A 16,881-nucleotide genomic window follows, 5' to 3' on the forward strand; every position below is an offset into this window, starting at 1 on the left:
AAACCAGATCTCATTGTGCGTAGGGTAAACGTGTCTGATTTGCTAATCCAGAGGAGAAAAAACAACATCTAGGCCAGGATTTGTCAGACCAAAAGCATGTAGAAATTAGATTTGCCAAATGAATGGGATTCTTCTTTTCCTGACGGTTCTTCAGTCTGTTTCCAGAAGTTGGCTTCTTTCTTTCATACCAGGCATTCTCTGCACAAACCCTCCCAGTGTCAGTAGGAAAACCTCAGGTTTGGTGGAGACTGCAGCTCCACACTCTTCATGTTGGCCCAGCATCGTTGTGGACGCTGAAACCACATGATGTGTGGTGAAGCCATGCTGTACTGCAGGCATGAAGAAGCCAGCCTGCAACATGTAGAGGGTGCAGGAAGGTGATTGACTCGTGTTATCATGCAAGCAGATTTTCTTAGTTTTTCTGTCCTCAGTAAGAATTGTTCTGTGAGTTTAGGATTGGCATACTAAATGTTTATGCCTTGAATTTGTGGATTCTTTTAGTAAGATCAGAGTGAACTGCTTCTTCAGTGCTTTTCTTTGCAGTTCGTCTCCCGCCTGCCAGTTCTTAATGCAACCCCAGCTAGCTTTTTACATGTGGTACTGCTGTTGCTCATCACGTCTTCCTGCTGGACTCCCTGTGTGAGGAATGTGTCTAACTTTAATTTCAGAGGTATGTTACCCTTCCCTGAAGACTGTATTGTCTCATGCTTGTATTTACCTACCTGACTGAGGAAATTGCTATATACTCTATCTAGGCCACCGTCCCTTACAGTTATCTTTCTGCGAAGCTTTGTTTTTAATCTTGACAGAAGACATGAGGATATAGGGAGACTGATACTGGTGTGGTGTTGCTGAGTCTGGTATATCCTGGACTGTCAGTTACTGTTGTTTCTGTTTAGCTTCAGTTAATATGGGAGAAGGCAAATATACTTGAGAGAAACTTTATCCCAAAAGAAGAAATAAGGATGGGGTTTAATGAGAAGACAACAGACAAGCCCTGAAATCCTGACAGTACTTAAATGTTGATTGATTTACTTTGTATGTTTCAAAAACACATAGCTGACGTATTAACAATGAGATAAAAAGAATGTTTAAGAGGAGCGATTTAGGGCACGTGATCTTTGTAATGTTGATACACTCTAATCTGTAAGAATGTAAATTGTATATGCTTGAATCCCATGTAATCATGTAGTGTGCAACTCTTCATTCTTGAGATGATTTCTCATATATTTCAGAAGAACTGCAAAAATAATCTTAATACAAATAATACAACTAAACCAAAACATAATATTTAGAGACTGCAATGAAGTATGGCATACCGTATGTATTCAATAAAAATAAGGGTTGTGTCTCAAGTAAATAACTTAGGAAAAAAGCCCAAAGTTCTCACATAAGCTCTCCTGCCAGCTGCTTCAATGAGAAAGTTCTTCATATTTAGACGTGACTCCTGCATTTATCCTGTTGATTAAAATGGTAACATAATGATTTTTCAATCTGTAGAGCTTCAATTCAAAGTAGTCGTCTTTTAGGTGGAAACCCTGAAGAAACTCTACCTGGTAATAGTGTTAGCTGCAGCGCTTTGACTAAATTGTGTTTGGTGTTTTGCTCGCATGGTGCTAGTACCAGCCTTCTTAATGCCCTTGCAGGAAATACCACATTCAGGTATATCCTTCTAGGAGATTCTGCACATATTCATGTTTACAAAGTGTTTGATTATATGAAGTGACTTAAGCACTTGCTCCACTTTTGAAGTGTTTAACATACTTTACATTAGTGATTGCTCATACTGTGGATTCTTTTAGTAAGAAACATGGCTCATCTAATTGAGTGTTTTTCGAGGTTTTTCTTGAAAACAGGAATTTCTCAGTTAACTGCTTTTGTGTGATTCCTTATGTCAGTAACAGCTCGGTTCCTCCAGAATGAAACACCAATGCAATTATAGGCCAGAGGTGCAAATGCCCCTTGCCGTGGGAGAAACAGGCTTCGTCCATCAATTAGAGGCATTTAACGGTTCCCAAGGTAATTTAAATGTTTGCAGCCAGTAATGACAGCTAATTCTCACTCTTTCAGTCTGAAGGAGCTATGGTACTGCTTACCCTGTAAGTCTCTTCACATCTCTCCAGGTGGTCAAGACCCATAATGCTGACCTAGGCAGTTGCAGTTCTATGCCAAGATGTATTCTGTTATAGTTAAACTATACTTTGTTGGAACTAGCTTGTCTTCATTGTGCGTAAAACGTTCATGCTTCCACTTGCTGTAATAATAAAACACTTCATATTAATCCTTTGCAGTTAATGGAAACCAACTATAGAAATAGTTCTAAGTTTTCTATCCAAAACAGTAGGTATGATACAGCTAATTCAAAAATGTCTATGCTGTTAAGATGCTAGTTTTGATTGAAACCATTTGTAATAGTAAAATGGCCTTACTGTTTTTATAAGTTGACTTGTATCCATTAAGTTCAAATATCTCTTTTAGAAATATCTCTTCTAGAAAGCTTTTTGGATTATTAGAGTATAAAAAAAGAAGTGTCCTATACTCATAACATAGAAATGTTATGTTCGTGTTTTTATTTTAATGCACCTGTACTTTTAATAAATGATTCCAAGTTGAGGACTAAAATGACAGAACACTCCCTTAGTCTTGATTTGGTGTAAGAGAGTAGTTTATTCCTTATTTAGAAGCAATATTTTTTTTGGAAGCTATTAAATTGACAGTGTATCACATTCAATATATTTATACTAATCTGCTACCTCAAGACGACCTTCATCTTTCTCCTATTACTAGTTAAGCTTATATGGTTTGAAATTGTTAATGTAAAATCATTGAAAAAACAAACAAACTATTTTCTTATATATTTTTTGTTAACCTAGAGCTTGAACTGCTGGTTTAATCCACTATCATAGATAGTCTCAACTTTTTCAGTTTATGTTAAGTTGGTGTGACTTATGCTTGCAGTGGTTGCTCTTTGGAAGTGAGTGAGCATCAATCAGCGTGACCAGTGTGTATGAATAACAACCAAGAAATCATAGAAGCTACGCCAGTGCTTAACAATAATCTTGAGAAGTGTCCAACTATCTGCTTCGTTGGCTGGAAGTTTAAGCCTAGTGAGGTGATGAAATCCATTCAGTGTTATTACATACCTTGCACATTCAGTGCTATTATATATCCTGTATAGGCAAGTCTCTTGGTTTGACATCTGAGTCTTCTCTTGGCAAGTGATAATTCTGTGTGTTGTTGAAGTAGTTGATGTGGGAACATGAACAAAAATTAAACTAGATGCCCAAAGAAAAACAATGCTGTAATGTCTGGTTCGCATTCAGATATTACTGTTATGTAGACTGACTTTTTTTTTTAAAGATATGCGTTAAGTACAGCACCTCTTTTGAAGATCATAGTCTTTAAAAAAGCATTCAGATGGGTGTGGTAATTTTAGTATTTTATATACAAAGAAACGGAAAGTCAAGAGAGGGTATGGACTTTTACTAGACCATCTAATGGGTTATTCTGGCCGGAGCACTCAGAAGTTTGACATCAGGCCAGACACCATGTAATATAGGAGTGGAAACCCCTTTCTAAGAAAGATGTACTGTAACTCCTCGTGTGTTCTGGGACTGTGTAAGCTCTGCCACCCTTCATGTTCATGATGTTATTGAAAATAGAACCATTTGCAAAATGGTTCACTATCACATTAAATTAAGAAAATAGTTTAAAAAAAAAAAAAAGCTTAATAACAGATCTGTTGAATGAAGTGGTAAGGAAAGATGGATTCCTAAGAAAAGCTTCAAGAATCCTAACCAGCCCAATATTTGCACTGGACTTACCTCCTAAGGCAACTATTCTAATACATAGATGTAGAGAAACAGAAGATATCTGTTGATACATAACCCCTGCAAACTGGGAAATTATACTTTTAAAGAGAATTCTCAAAGTGCAGAGTAACATCAGTAATCTTTCTTTAAATTAATTTTAAGGTTTCATTGCAGTGGGCATGTGGCTCTGATCCTGTTAGCTGGAAAAAGCCACTTCCTCTGCCTTGGCCAGCCGAATGCTGCTTCTTAACCTTGATATCCAGGCAAGCTTTTGGTGGATGGAATGATGCTATCGTGTGTCCATCGAGCTGACCTGCTCGATGACGGGGTTGGTGTTTTAGCACTGGCAGGTGGACAAATGTCAGAAAGCAGAGCTGTGGTTTTGAAGAGGAAATTGTTGCTTTCTCTTCATTTAAAAGTTCTTTTAGCAACTGCGGGCTCTGTAAGATATGTTTGTTCGTAGAAGGGGTGACCAGTTGATATTGACAATCATGAATAGGATGCCTTTATTTCCTTGTGACTTTACCCTGTGACTTTTATTTCTGTGACTAAAGAGGTTAACAGAAAGCTTCTCACCTTAAAGGGCTTAACCAGATTTCACAAAGTTTCTGTGTTGATCTGAGACGGAAAAAAACAATGATTTTCGTCTGTCCATTTAATTGCTTAGGTTAAGTTTAAAGGGAAGAATGATAGTTTGTAGATGACTACAGATTTTATATAAATCTGCGTCGTGTTAAGGGGTGTAGCCGATTAACCATTGTGGGTCCGGTCGGATTCAGGGTACTGAACTATCACAATCACAGATTCACCAATAACGCATTAAGCGATATGGGTCTGGTCGGATTCAGAGCACTGAACTACCACGGTCACAGATTCACCAGTAACGTATAACCACCCTTCCTCTAGTTGCGTTCAGTTAGAACTATCATGGCTAGGAACAATGCAGTTAAGTGCAATTTATTACAGCAACAGGTACACAGGTTCTTTGGATTGCTGGCGATAGTTACTGTCTGCAAAAGCAAGCTAGCATGCATGAAATACGCAGGTGCGCAGCCTGGAAATTAATGCGTTAAAAGGCACAAAGACTCTACAGAGATTTCTAAGTTTCCATGGAGACACACAGTATAACCAAATGTTCAAATCTCACCCAAAGGCGTCCCAGTGGGGGGGAATAGAGGCTCAGCCCATCGACTGATCCCAGGAGTCAGGAGATCCTCAGGAAGGTATCTTCCCCAACATCCCCTCTCTCTTAGGCCAATTGATATTATTTTCTATCTTTTAGATGGAGCTTGAGTGACTCTAGTCAAGCATATCTTAGTTATGATTGGTGAAAAGTTTGCCCATCTCTGTTTAAAGTAATAGGCTCCGAGAAATTCAGAGCGCATGCTCGGTGAGGGGTGGTCGCACCTTGGAGGTGGGTAGCTTTTAGGATGGAGGTGTATTTTGGTATTATAATGATACTATAATGAGCAAAAGTACACTAGAGTACAGCATTTGTCAAAACATGACAGGTCGTTGGCTCAGGGTAGCAAAAAGTGCGGCTTATCGGTCTCGGTGTGCACAAGAACAATCAAGTCACCACCTGGTCACAGAGCCTAGCCGTGGTGTCTGCACTCCGCTCTACGCTCCATACTGTTCCTTAGAGCTAGCACACCAGGTTCCCCCAGTGCGATAGCATCTAAGGTTGGAAGCCTAGGGAACGCTCAGGTAATGCAGCTATGCCCTACCCTGAAAGTCTCTTCAATGCTGTACGTTTTCTTTAAAATGTGAATGTTAGTTTTATTTTCCTAGTTACTTTAGGCAATTGCACCACAATCCGTTAAATCTGTTTTGACCCCTTTGTAAAAAGAAAGAAAAACAGTGGTGCTGTCTTAAAGATATTTGCTGTAGTTCAGAATATGAAGACATTGCAATAAAACATCTGGCGTTCATTTCACTCCCTAAAAGACTGTAGGAAAGATCCAAAAGCCTTTGGCCAAAGGTTAATTTAATCCCTTTTGTATTGTATTGGGTTTAAAAGGCTAAGGAAAAAGTTTTGTAAGGCTCAAATTCATCGGTATTTTGTATTCTTAAGCTAAGGTACCTGCTCTTATAGGTGCATTATTCTCTTCCTATTGTATTGGAACAGATTTCTCAACTTCATATATAAGGTTACGCAGAAGGGATTGGTATCTGGTATATCATATCTATGTGCCAATACAGGCAATGTTACCAGAAAGGATAACAGTGCTAAGGACAGGGCTGGCTTTTTCTTCAGGATTTTTTTGGTGGGATCTATCCAAGAGACATTTCTGTGTACAGCGTAATGCCTAGATGTCTCTTGTTCCAATACATTATTCCACGAGACTGCAAATCTTGGCCTCACAGATCAAGATAGCCTGCTGGGTTGTGAAGTGGGAGGAAGAGGCCATGGTGCTAGACTGTAGATCTAAGAGAAAAGGGTGCTTAAAGGATTCTAATTGGTGCCCCAAGTGATTTCTCATTTAAAGAGTAGGAAATCTTTGTGGCATTATTCTTTTTTCATCTTATAGTGTATTACTACTTTCGAAACTGTGCGTTGGATTTCAGCCTTAGGTGTACAATAAAATTGCAGCTGGGCATAATTAAAGTTATCTCTGGCAGGATTTTAGGACTTACTTTTTCTTTTTATTCTGTGTAATAGTCGGATCAAGGATTTCGTATAAGCTATGGTGGAAGCCTATTTTCTCATTTTACTACTTTGATCAGTTTAACGTTGATTTAATTTGTAATGGCTGTTTTCTTTATTGCTGGATTGTAGGCTAAGTGTTGACCAATTATCTTCATTTGTGTGTTAAATTGGAATTTTAGAGATGCTTTGCATTCCTTTGCAGGGAAGGTTTGTGACATGCCACTGTAAGTTGTTAACAGATAGCTTATTTTAAGAACTGATGGACCTGTCACCCTGCCCTGCCTGATTATCCCTGTGCCCTCTTAACTGCTGTGTATTGATTCCAATTAACATGACTGACATCCACTGCTGAGGGTGAAGTTAATCAACTTGAGGATCGCCTGTTGTGAATTCATTTCCTCCTCTGAGCTTGTCCTGCTCAGTTGCGCATTTAAAGAGACTAACACAGACACTGCACAGGCATGTCCAATCTGTACAGCAAGTCTAAGCCCAATGCCTTGGAAATACAAGTAGCTTTTTACAAGCAGTCCTGGCCAAGCTATGTTGATACACTTTTCAAAGGTCAAGCAAACTACCTTTTCCTTCTACCTTGATTACTGACTGCTGGAAGAGGTCATCAAACTTCAAATTTCAGCAAAGATATTTTTCAGCTAAGAAATAACTCATATGAAACAATGGGGGGTTTTGTTAGCGATGGTGGCATCCCTTTTTGTTTTTGTGGTTTGGATGTGAAGCATGGATTTCTTAGAAAAATATTTTTAGAGTAGTAGAAATGTAAAGATTACCTGAATGGAGAATTTCCTAAGTCATTAGTAAGTATAATAGACAAAATGTTTGTATTTATCATCTGTAGTTGGTGATTGTAATTGAAATGAATATCCTATTGAGTACAAAATAGTTACTTCTGGCAGCAGTTGCACATTGAGCGCCTGATCAGATTATCTGAAACCTCAGCTGTCCCTTAGGTTACAATATTTGACCCTAGCTTTAGCTATAAAAATTAGCAACCATGGGCTGAAATGTCTGGCTAGGTTGGCTTAAATAGTTAAGATAAAAATAGAGAAGGAATAGGAGAGCTGGAATAATAATACTGAATTGATAACTATCTTGATTTCCCATGCCAATTCAGCAATTTGTAGCTGTTAGAATGTGAGCTACCATCTGGCTTCATAGATCTTTATCTCATACTAAATTACTGTGACCTGTACAGTTCTTTACTGAAAGTTTGTAATTGTGACAAGCAGCAAATAAAGAGAAGACACTACTGAGCCCCCAGATAAGGCTGTTACTCCCCTCTGGAGGTTAAAATCATCGCGTTTTAATAGTTTCCTAGGTAGCTTATGAAGCTAAGCTCCTTGTATAAACGGTGCATCTGCACTGCTTTTCTAACTGCATAGCTCCAGTGTACTCATGTAGGAAAGATGGTCACTAGTGTAGGACCTGCTCTGTCAACAGAAATGCTGTTTTCAAGTGATTTTCCTTTACCTTACTTGACTACTTCCATAAATCTTGAGTTGAGAGGCATTGTGTGGAAAACAAACCCAGAATGTACTCACAGCCTTGTTACCATTGCTGTGACTTTACGCTTTTTACTTTGCCATGTCTGCTACATTTTTGTGTTTCTACTGCATCATGATATCCACAGCATCAATGGGAGTAGTAATTGTGCTTGTTCTTGTTTTCCTTTCTTGACCACACTGAGTATAACAGGTATACAATGAGGTATTGTTCAAGTAATATCTGAACCACTTTACACAATCTGTCTCCAAACTCCAACCGAGTCTTGCTAACCAGTTCCTCTGTTCTGTCTCACAGCTGCTTACAAATTTGCTATAAATTACAAAAGATTTATTACCTACAAGGCCATTTGTTTCTGACTTCCATGTGAAAACTTCTGGCTGCAAAATAGAAGGGCTATGGAATGGTCACTTGTGTTTCAAGACCTGCTAAAATTCAAGGTGAATTGTTTACTTGAACTAAGTGCAGTCTCGCGTAAATTTTAGATTTTGTTAGTCCCGGTTTAGAACTGAAGTTAAATTGAACAAAGACCTCATTTACCTTGAAATCAGATTTATGTCTAACCTTTAATAGTTGTTGCATCAACATTTATGAATTAAATGCTGTGTTCGGAGATAAAAGGCTTTGCTCTTCCTGAATGTTGAACTCGATACCTGACTATTCACATACAATCCTGCTGAAAATATTACTGGCACTATGGTTGCAATTGTTGCTCTTAGCGACTGAGAGGTGAAGGCATGAATCATGAAGGATGCAAGCACTCTGTATGCTTAACTCAAAATCCTTATAGTCCAGCTGCTTATTTCAGTTTTTAGCTTGTGTCCTGGTATTTCACAATATAACATAAGGGACTGCACTGTCTGTAGTAGCTTATCCAAGCAATGTATTTCGTTGTAGTAGCAAAATGAGGGTGGAGAGTTAGCCTTTAATTTCTCTTATCCTTGTTATTTTTGGAACATGCCTGCAGGTATGATGGTTAGCAGACTTTGATAACAGATGTTAAAATGAAGTCAGCCTTTATTGGAGATTTCCAGTTCAGACAGTAGCTCCCAGAGAAATAGTCTGGGAAAACTGGGATTTTGTGCTCTTGTTTAGTACAAACATTAAAAAATTATCTCTAAATGAGTAGATAGTGAATATTTGCACACTTGTCACTTACACCTTTATCTCTGTGTACTTATAGAAGGCCTGTATTTAAATTAAAACCATATTCCGTAAGAACTCTTCAGTCTTCCGTCATTATGTTGCATTCCTAGCATTACTTTTGTGGTTAATTATTAGGAAATGGAATCACCTAAGTAAACAGATTTGTGCACACATCTTCAAATTAGTAAGTCTAATAATAATTTGTCAAATGAGTTGTCAATCTGAGTATATGCCTGTTCTTTTTTAAAGTCAGATTATTGCTTGGTACTAACTCAATGTATCGTATTGGAAACTTCAGCTTAATAGTTGCTTGCCATTAAACAACATATATATAGCAGGAATTGTCATGGTGAACAATTGTTCTGTTTCAGAGATCTCGGTGTTTCCTAAATGGACAGGTAAAAATACCTGTATTATTATTGTCATTGTTTGGCCAGCTTTTTTTTCTACTACTTTTTGATACATTGTCAGCAGGTATAATAAATGATATAACATTGTGGCACTGGGTAAGGATGTTGGATACTGACTTAGATACCACAAGCATAATCTCTCTAATTTAAAAGATATTTTCTGTTTTTTGATGAATGGGTTCAGATTTCATCTGGTTTCCCATAGTTACTGGGAAGCAGTAGTGCAGGAAGTGAAACAGCGAGGTTGGGTCTTGTGTTATTTATAGGTCCAAAGCCTCATATTAAAGCTTTATATCAGAGAATTTTACAATGAGTAGACTTTGAGAATTACAGCCTTTAAAAAGAGGCAAATAAACAAGGTGGGACATTGAAGGAGCTGGGCTATCTGTTGTCCCATGCCTTAATAGTTAGATGTGATTTTAAAAGAAGAGAGAAAACTGAGGAGAGTCATAAATCAATGTGAGCAATGAACTTTTTGAGGGGAGTCAGAAAGTGTAGTTGATAGTGTGAGTCTGTATGGGCTTATAAAGCAAGGCTGCATTATTTGGTCATATCAATTACATTTAAGGAGAATCCATAGGCCAGATGTCTTAGTTAAACTTATGGTCCAGCCAGGAAAAAAAAAATAAAAAAAAATTGAAGACTATTTCCTTTTGTGATTCCTGTATTTCTTCCTACACGTGGGTATATTTGTTTAAATTTGGTTTATTTTTTAAAAATTTGACCTCTTATCAGCTGAACATGAGAAGCAGGTGTGGAAAGAAACGTGGTTTGGAGACACAAGGCTCTTGCATCTTCTTTGATTCTCTCTGTGCTTTCTGAGTAGGGGCTTCGGGATCAGCTGTATTCCTTAATTATTCTCATTCTTACATGAGCATCATGCAGGGTGCATACCATACGTAGCATAGTGAGGGGAGAAATCAGTGCTGGCAGTGGGGGAGGTGTATTTGCTTTTTCAGAGTTACCTTTGTGTTCAGTATTCGTCTTCTGGAATTGATCCAAAACCATTGAAGAGTGTATTGATTAATTCTGTTGGGAATGTAAAGTTTATATGGTGTGTTCAGGCTATTGGCTTGCAATGGGAACTGAATAGGATGTAATGGTTTGTATCTAAAATTTAAAGTAATGGGAACATAGTTACAGTTAGGCAAATCATTAGTTGGTATTATGTGTGGTGCCATTTTCTATCTTCAACAAGCTTTTTGCAGCCATCTTATGTCTACATTTGGATAAAAATAAAATGGAAAATACCTAAAATGATCATAAGCCTTACGATTATAACAGTTGCAATTATAGCAGATGGGCACTGTGCATGATAGGAAATCTTTTAGCTCATGTGCCTTTGATAATTTCTAATGTAGGGAGTCAACCTTGTGAAATAAATTGATCTTTCAAGCAATGATTTTAACAATGCAACTGAAAACTTTTTTTGTTATGTAGAACAGTTCTTCCTGGTCTTAACTTTGACGATTAAATTCATTTTTCATGAATTCACAGTGCCTACGGCTCCTGTGAAACCTCACTTGGCTTCTGAGGGTTTTTGTATGTGTGTGGGGGGGCTGAATTGTGTAAAGTCTTTCCATAATCAGAAAGGTAATTCGGGCCTTTTCTGACCCTTTTTTTCCCCCTTCCTCTGAAGAGGGAAGTTTCAATAGGATTGGAAAATGTCCAAAGACCCTTATACAACTCATACATTCTGCTTTAACATAATGCAATCTTTCCACATTTTCTTTTTCCTTAATTAACGGGTGGATGGAAGGGGTGTTAGATTCAGTTTCACAGAAGGATTTTGTGTAACCGCACAAGACAGTGTGAAAAAAAAAAAAAAAAAAAAAAAAAAAAAAAAAAAAAAAACAGAACAAACTTTGTAGGCAATAATATTTTGAAAAGTTGACTGCATTCTAGCACAGTAGTGTACTGCTGCAAGTTACAGAGTATTGCTCGAGGCACTTGTGATTCAGTGATCCTGCTGTCTCTGTTAAGGATTGCCTAAAATAAAAATTTAAAAAAAAAAGGAAAATTTTTCTGTGCCTTATTAACTAAGGCCATTCTCTGCTACATAGTGGAATTTAGGCTGCGCTAATCTCCATTACTGAATTTAGGTGGGGCTGCAATGTTGCTGTACTGCAGTTTTGGACACATGCTTATTAAAGGAAGAAAACTTCCAGCTTGTGAATTGTAGACCCTTTAGCAGACAGGAGCAAGTGGGGAAAAAAAAAATGTATAAAGTTCTGTATATGTATAGCAATGCAGAGCTATGAACGCTAGGGAAATGGCTGGAGATTACACAGTAGGAGTTTGTGAAGTTAGGATGCATCAGGAAAAGGGAATATTTGTCAGCTTTAATAAATGCAATAGATTGAGAAAAAGCAAGGGGAAGGGAAAAATAAGACAGGATGGGTGCAGTTGTAGGTTGCTTTTTTTTAAGGGAATGGGTGGTTTGTAGAGCTTAACTGGTGAATAGAAATGTGTGTCTGACAGTCTTTGTGTTCTGCAAACAATAAACTGTGGTCAGTGATGCAATAAATGTTATCTAGATTACCACTAACCTTTTTTCCCTGCAAAGCAGAAGTCTGTTAGTTGAATAACTGTGTGTTTCTAGATGTAGTTCTTCTGTGTCTGTAACAGATATTCCCTCTGCAGACAACTGGAAAATGTAAAATAAAAATCCCAGATAGAAGCTGGACCCAAAGTGAGGCATCTCGGCATAATCTTATTCAAGTGATTACACTGAAGTTGAGTGGATATGAGTGAATATATGATTAAGGAAATCTTTCATTTCTGTGAAAGATTCTCTGGTGGTGTGGAAGGGAAATATGTTGAGCTGTAGACTACAGATTTGCTTTTCTTTAACAGAATTTCCCCCTACTTTGTGCATCTAATTTTGCTCTAGTCTCCAAATTCAGAAGGTGAAAATTTTGAGCTACAGAACTGAGAGGAGTGGTTGATACACCAGATGGTTTTGATGCTGTTCAGAGGGACCTCGATAGCAGCCAGTGTGTTCATACTCATGAAGCTCAGCAACGTCTTGCACCTGGGGAGGAATAACCCCTGCACCAGTGCACACTGGGGGCTGAGCAGCTGGAAGGCAGCTTTGCAGAGAAGAACCTGGGGGCCCTTGGGGGGAAAGATACCCTTAAGACAGTGTGCCCTTGCAGCCACCGGCCTCTTAGGCTGCAGTAGGCAGAGCACGGCCAGCAGTTTGAGGCAGGTGGCCTCCCCCTCTCTCGAGCTGTGGTAAGACACAGCTGGAGTGCTGTGTCCAGTGCCGAGCATCCCAATACAAGAGAGACATGAACTTACTGGATCAAGTCCAGCAAAGAGCCGTGAAGATGACAGAAGGCTTGGAGTACATATGGGGAGGTTAAGAGACCTCACACCATCCAGAGAAAGCTTGTGGTATTTTATCAGTGTGTGATCTTATATGTGATGGAATGGAGTAAAGAAGATAGCGCCAGGCTCCTCTCAGTGGTGCCCAGTGGCAGAGCAAGAGGTGATGGGCACAAATTGAATCACAGGGAAATCCATTTAAATGTACAAGCCATTCCTACCTACAAGAGTGGTGGACCACTGGAGCAGACTGCCCAGAGAGGTGATGGCGATGTTAAAAACCTGACTGGAAATGGTCCTGAGCCACGTGCTGCTGCTTCCCTTGCTTGAGGCAGGGGGAAGGGACGGGCACCTTCCAGTGTCACCCACCCTGTGAGTCTGGAAATTTGCAAGTATACTGAACTGACAAGAGAAGGAGGAGCATGTGACAAGCACAGCTGCCAGAAGGAAACCATTGGTTAAAAGTTGGCAATCTGCAGATATTTGGGGGATGTTTTTGAGAAAGGACTTCAATTTTGCCTTGGCATGAAGAGACAGAAGAGCTGCTTTGCATTTGGGTACCCTTTGCCATCAGTGTGGACAGCTGTGTAGATGCTTGGTAACTTGTCTGTGGAACATGCAATTTGGGCAGGCCAAGTTAAAAAACGTACAGCTTTTGAAAATTAAAGCTTTTGCTTTAATGTAATTCCTAATTACATATGAGCGTAAAAGGCTTGTAGTTCTGGGAGTTAGGATGAGCTAATTTCTGGTTGAGAGCTTTAAATGAGACTGTGCTTCTTGAGATAATTGAAATAGGTTCGCCATCTTCAGTACTCCTTACTGCCACCCTGTGATGGGTAGATGGGGGCAGCGAGTGCTGCTAGTTCATGAAAGTCATTCTTCCATTTGTGGTGTGGTAGTACAAATACCGCCATGAAACACAGCAGAGCTTTCTTGTGCTTTGCTGTGTTACTGCTGAGTACTTGGGGGGTGAGCAGGTGTGCCTGTGGTGCCGGGCTTAGAGGATTTTAGTAAGAAGCAGTGAAAACATGGGCATTATTATCTTCATTAAAAACAACAACAAAAAAAAACACAATAGTAACAACAAAACCCACATATTCTACTGTTTTGTAAAGTTCAGAGGAAACAGTTCTCTTTTATGAATTCAATATGAAAACATAAGAAGTTAAAACTCAATTCACTTTTAATGTATTTTTCTGTAATATATAACACTTGAGGTTGGGCAGAACTGTAACCTTTTTCACTTCAAAGAGAACTTACGGAGGTTTTGAAGAGTCTTTGGAGATTTTCTTTTTAAATCTAACACCTTTGTGTAAAGCTCGATACATCAATTAGAGACTTCTCCCATAAGGGAGAGAGGAGTGGTGGAGATGCTCTACCAGCTGCAGTACAGATGAAGAATGTGCTGGGAACTTAATCGCAGTCATGTTCTACCCTAAATATTCATCTTCTGTCTCTAAGTGTGCAGGAATGACAGCGTTAAGGGAAGGGAGGCTTGGCGTGGAGAGACTGCGTATGCCTACCAAAACAGACTGTAGCTACATGAGAATGATCAAGTAGCTCAGCTGCAAAGTATTTTTTCCAGTTTAATTTATTTTTAAACTTGTAAATATTTGTGCCATTCATTATGTGTATAGGTTCCAAAATTAAGTGTTCCTGAAATTTGGGTGTGTTACTTTGGGATGGAAGGCTAACTTTCTGATTTAGATTAACAACCGTTTTATTAAACCAATATACAGAGATGGTGGAGGTATACACAAACTAAAAGAAATGTCTATTTTGTTAAACCAAGTTGACAGGCCATGATTACAGATCATCTATTTTTGTGATGCAAACTGGAAATTAATATAAACAGTGTGGACCAAACCAGGCTTATGTTTTGCTTGTTTTTGATAGCTTTGTGAAGGGGAATCTCTGTAAATCTGGTTCAAGATTTATTCAGTGATGTCCTGTGAAAATGGTCCAAGTCAAGTCAGTATTCGCTTCTGAAAGTGTTACATTTTGGTCTTCTCTATGCTTTCATATGAAAGAGAATACTACAGAAGCTTGTGTTAATTGCGAATGTGATACGCTCTACACTGCGTATAAAAGTGTTCCCTGAACATCATATCAGATAACAGATAAAATTCCTTCCAAATATGTAAAGAGTGGGCAAACTCTTTGACAACAGCATGATGCGTTCTCTAGTAGTTACAGCTAAAACAGGCTGCTAATATGCATCTGAGCTCAGGAGATATTAAACTATATATAGATTTTGCTATTCCTAACAGATTGTTGTTGAGATACCTGACACATTTTTTGATGTTACGTGCATTCAGAAGAGCTGAGCTTTACATAATTTCTGGTTAGTGTTAGGTATGTGAAAACATATTAAAATGAGTGGCCTAGTTAGGAAACTCTACTTTGTCACATATGCAAAAAGGCAGGTTTGAATATTTCTGCCACAGATGCATAAACTTTCTTGATGCACGGCATTTTTTTCTTTAAATTTCTTTTGAATTCAGTGTGGTTGCAAACTGCTTTAAGAGGTAATCCGCTGTAGTGGCATGGCCATCAGTGGAGCAAGAGCAGCTGAAGATTGTTCCCTGTTTGCAGGCATCACCTGTCCAGCCAGTGCTGCTGCAGCAGAAGGACCAGGGTCCCAGTCACTAAATATCAGTCACACGAGACATTTTATTCATTTTAGCAGCCTTTGGTTAAAGGCTGTCCAGTGCAAACAGAGCCTTCAGAGGATTCCTCTGGCAAACTCCAAAGAGATGTGTAAACGTGTATGCTGGCATCTTTTTGAGCTCAGCTATTTCTTGTGTTTGCTGAGAGAAGACAGCGCTGAGGCAGGGATTCTCTTAGACTTTGTGCTCTGGATTCCAACACGAGGCATAAGATGGATGTGGGATGGGATGCAAATGTGCCCTATTCATACAACTGATGGAGTATGTGTTCTTTCTTCATGTGGTTCTGTTACTGCTGGAGATGCACAGGTCTTCTGCCTGCACAGGTCCAACTGGTTCATGGCAAAAAACTTGCAGGGGAATGCGTCATACAGACAAAATATTTCTCTGTAACAGCCTTCTGTGAAACTGTACAATCACTTCTGCTGAAGCTTTTAGCTTATGTTACAAAAAGATAAGCAACTGAAAGCAGGATTATCTTATTCAAAATATTGGACATTGTCCCTTATCTGCATTGTCAACATCATCTATGATTTCCAGTATTTCAAAAGCCATGACTAGTAAATCAGAAGGGTATTTTTAATATTGTCCTTAGAACAGCATATTAGGAGTACTGTGCTTACAGCCCAAAGGATTACTTGGGATTTTCAGCACCTGAAATGTGCCTACTTAGTTGACCTTCCTTTTCTCTTGGGATATTTAGTTGTGTGTCTTTAATATGTGTTATCACATATGTGGTCATATGCTACTCAACTATTTGTAGGCCTCTATTTATTACCTTTTAAATGCTAGTTTGGTTCTTTTGTTCTCTTTATGAGGGGCAATTAATCATAGCAGTTTAAACTTTATCACAGAGACACAATTGTTCCATATTTTCCTTACTTGCAGAGGAACAGAGGCAAGAGCTCCTGGCCATTAGAGAAGACATTACTGGAGGAAACAGAGCTTTGTTCTGTTTTGTTTAGTTTCTTCTAGGTATATATGTCTGATAGAAATGCATTCAGAGAACTGTTGTGACCCATTTCTTGTTTGCGTTGACTTTCCCTTTTGTATATCCATTTACAATTTTGGGATGTCTAGGTTTTCTGGTTCGTTACTTAGCCTTTGCTCAGATTAACTGCTTCTGTGTCCTTCTGACATATCCCGTCTTTCACTCTGTAGAGTGAAATCGGTCAGTTAACGCTTGAAGAACTGCCTGACTTTTGGTTACAAAATAGTGTGTTCATGGTGATGTCACTGTGGCTGTAATTTGCTCTTAAGCGTTTCCACAGTCGATGTCTTACAACTGCACAAAGCAGTGAGCCATGGGCATTGCAAGGTAAGGAAACAAGACAAGTCTTCCAGAT

General features: G+C 38.8%; 1 protein-coding gene across 4 annotated transcripts in view; it reads left to right on the forward strand.

Annotated features, from left to right (window-relative positions):
- SLIT3 (slit guidance ligand 3) overlaps positions 1-16,881 on the forward strand; it is a 508,988-nt gene that overhangs the window by 126,011 nt on the left and 366,096 nt on the right. The window contains exon 1 of one of the 4 annotated variants that reach the window (XM_035562879.2): positions 308-670. The exons of the other annotated variants lie outside the window; for them this stretch is intronic. The gene's annotated coding sequence lies outside the window, so the exon portion shown is untranslated. Of the gene's footprint in view, positions 1-307; positions 671-16,881 lie in introns of those variants that run through there. 4 annotated transcript variants of the gene reach the window in all.

Source organism: Cygnus atratus, chromosome 14, assembly GCF_013377495.2.
Source record: "Cygnus atratus isolate AKBS03 ecotype Queensland, Australia chromosome 14, CAtr_DNAZoo_HiC_assembly, whole genome shotgun sequence".
NCBI classification, from domain to species: Eukaryota; Metazoa; Chordata; class Aves; order Anseriformes; family Anatidae; genus Cygnus; species Cygnus atratus.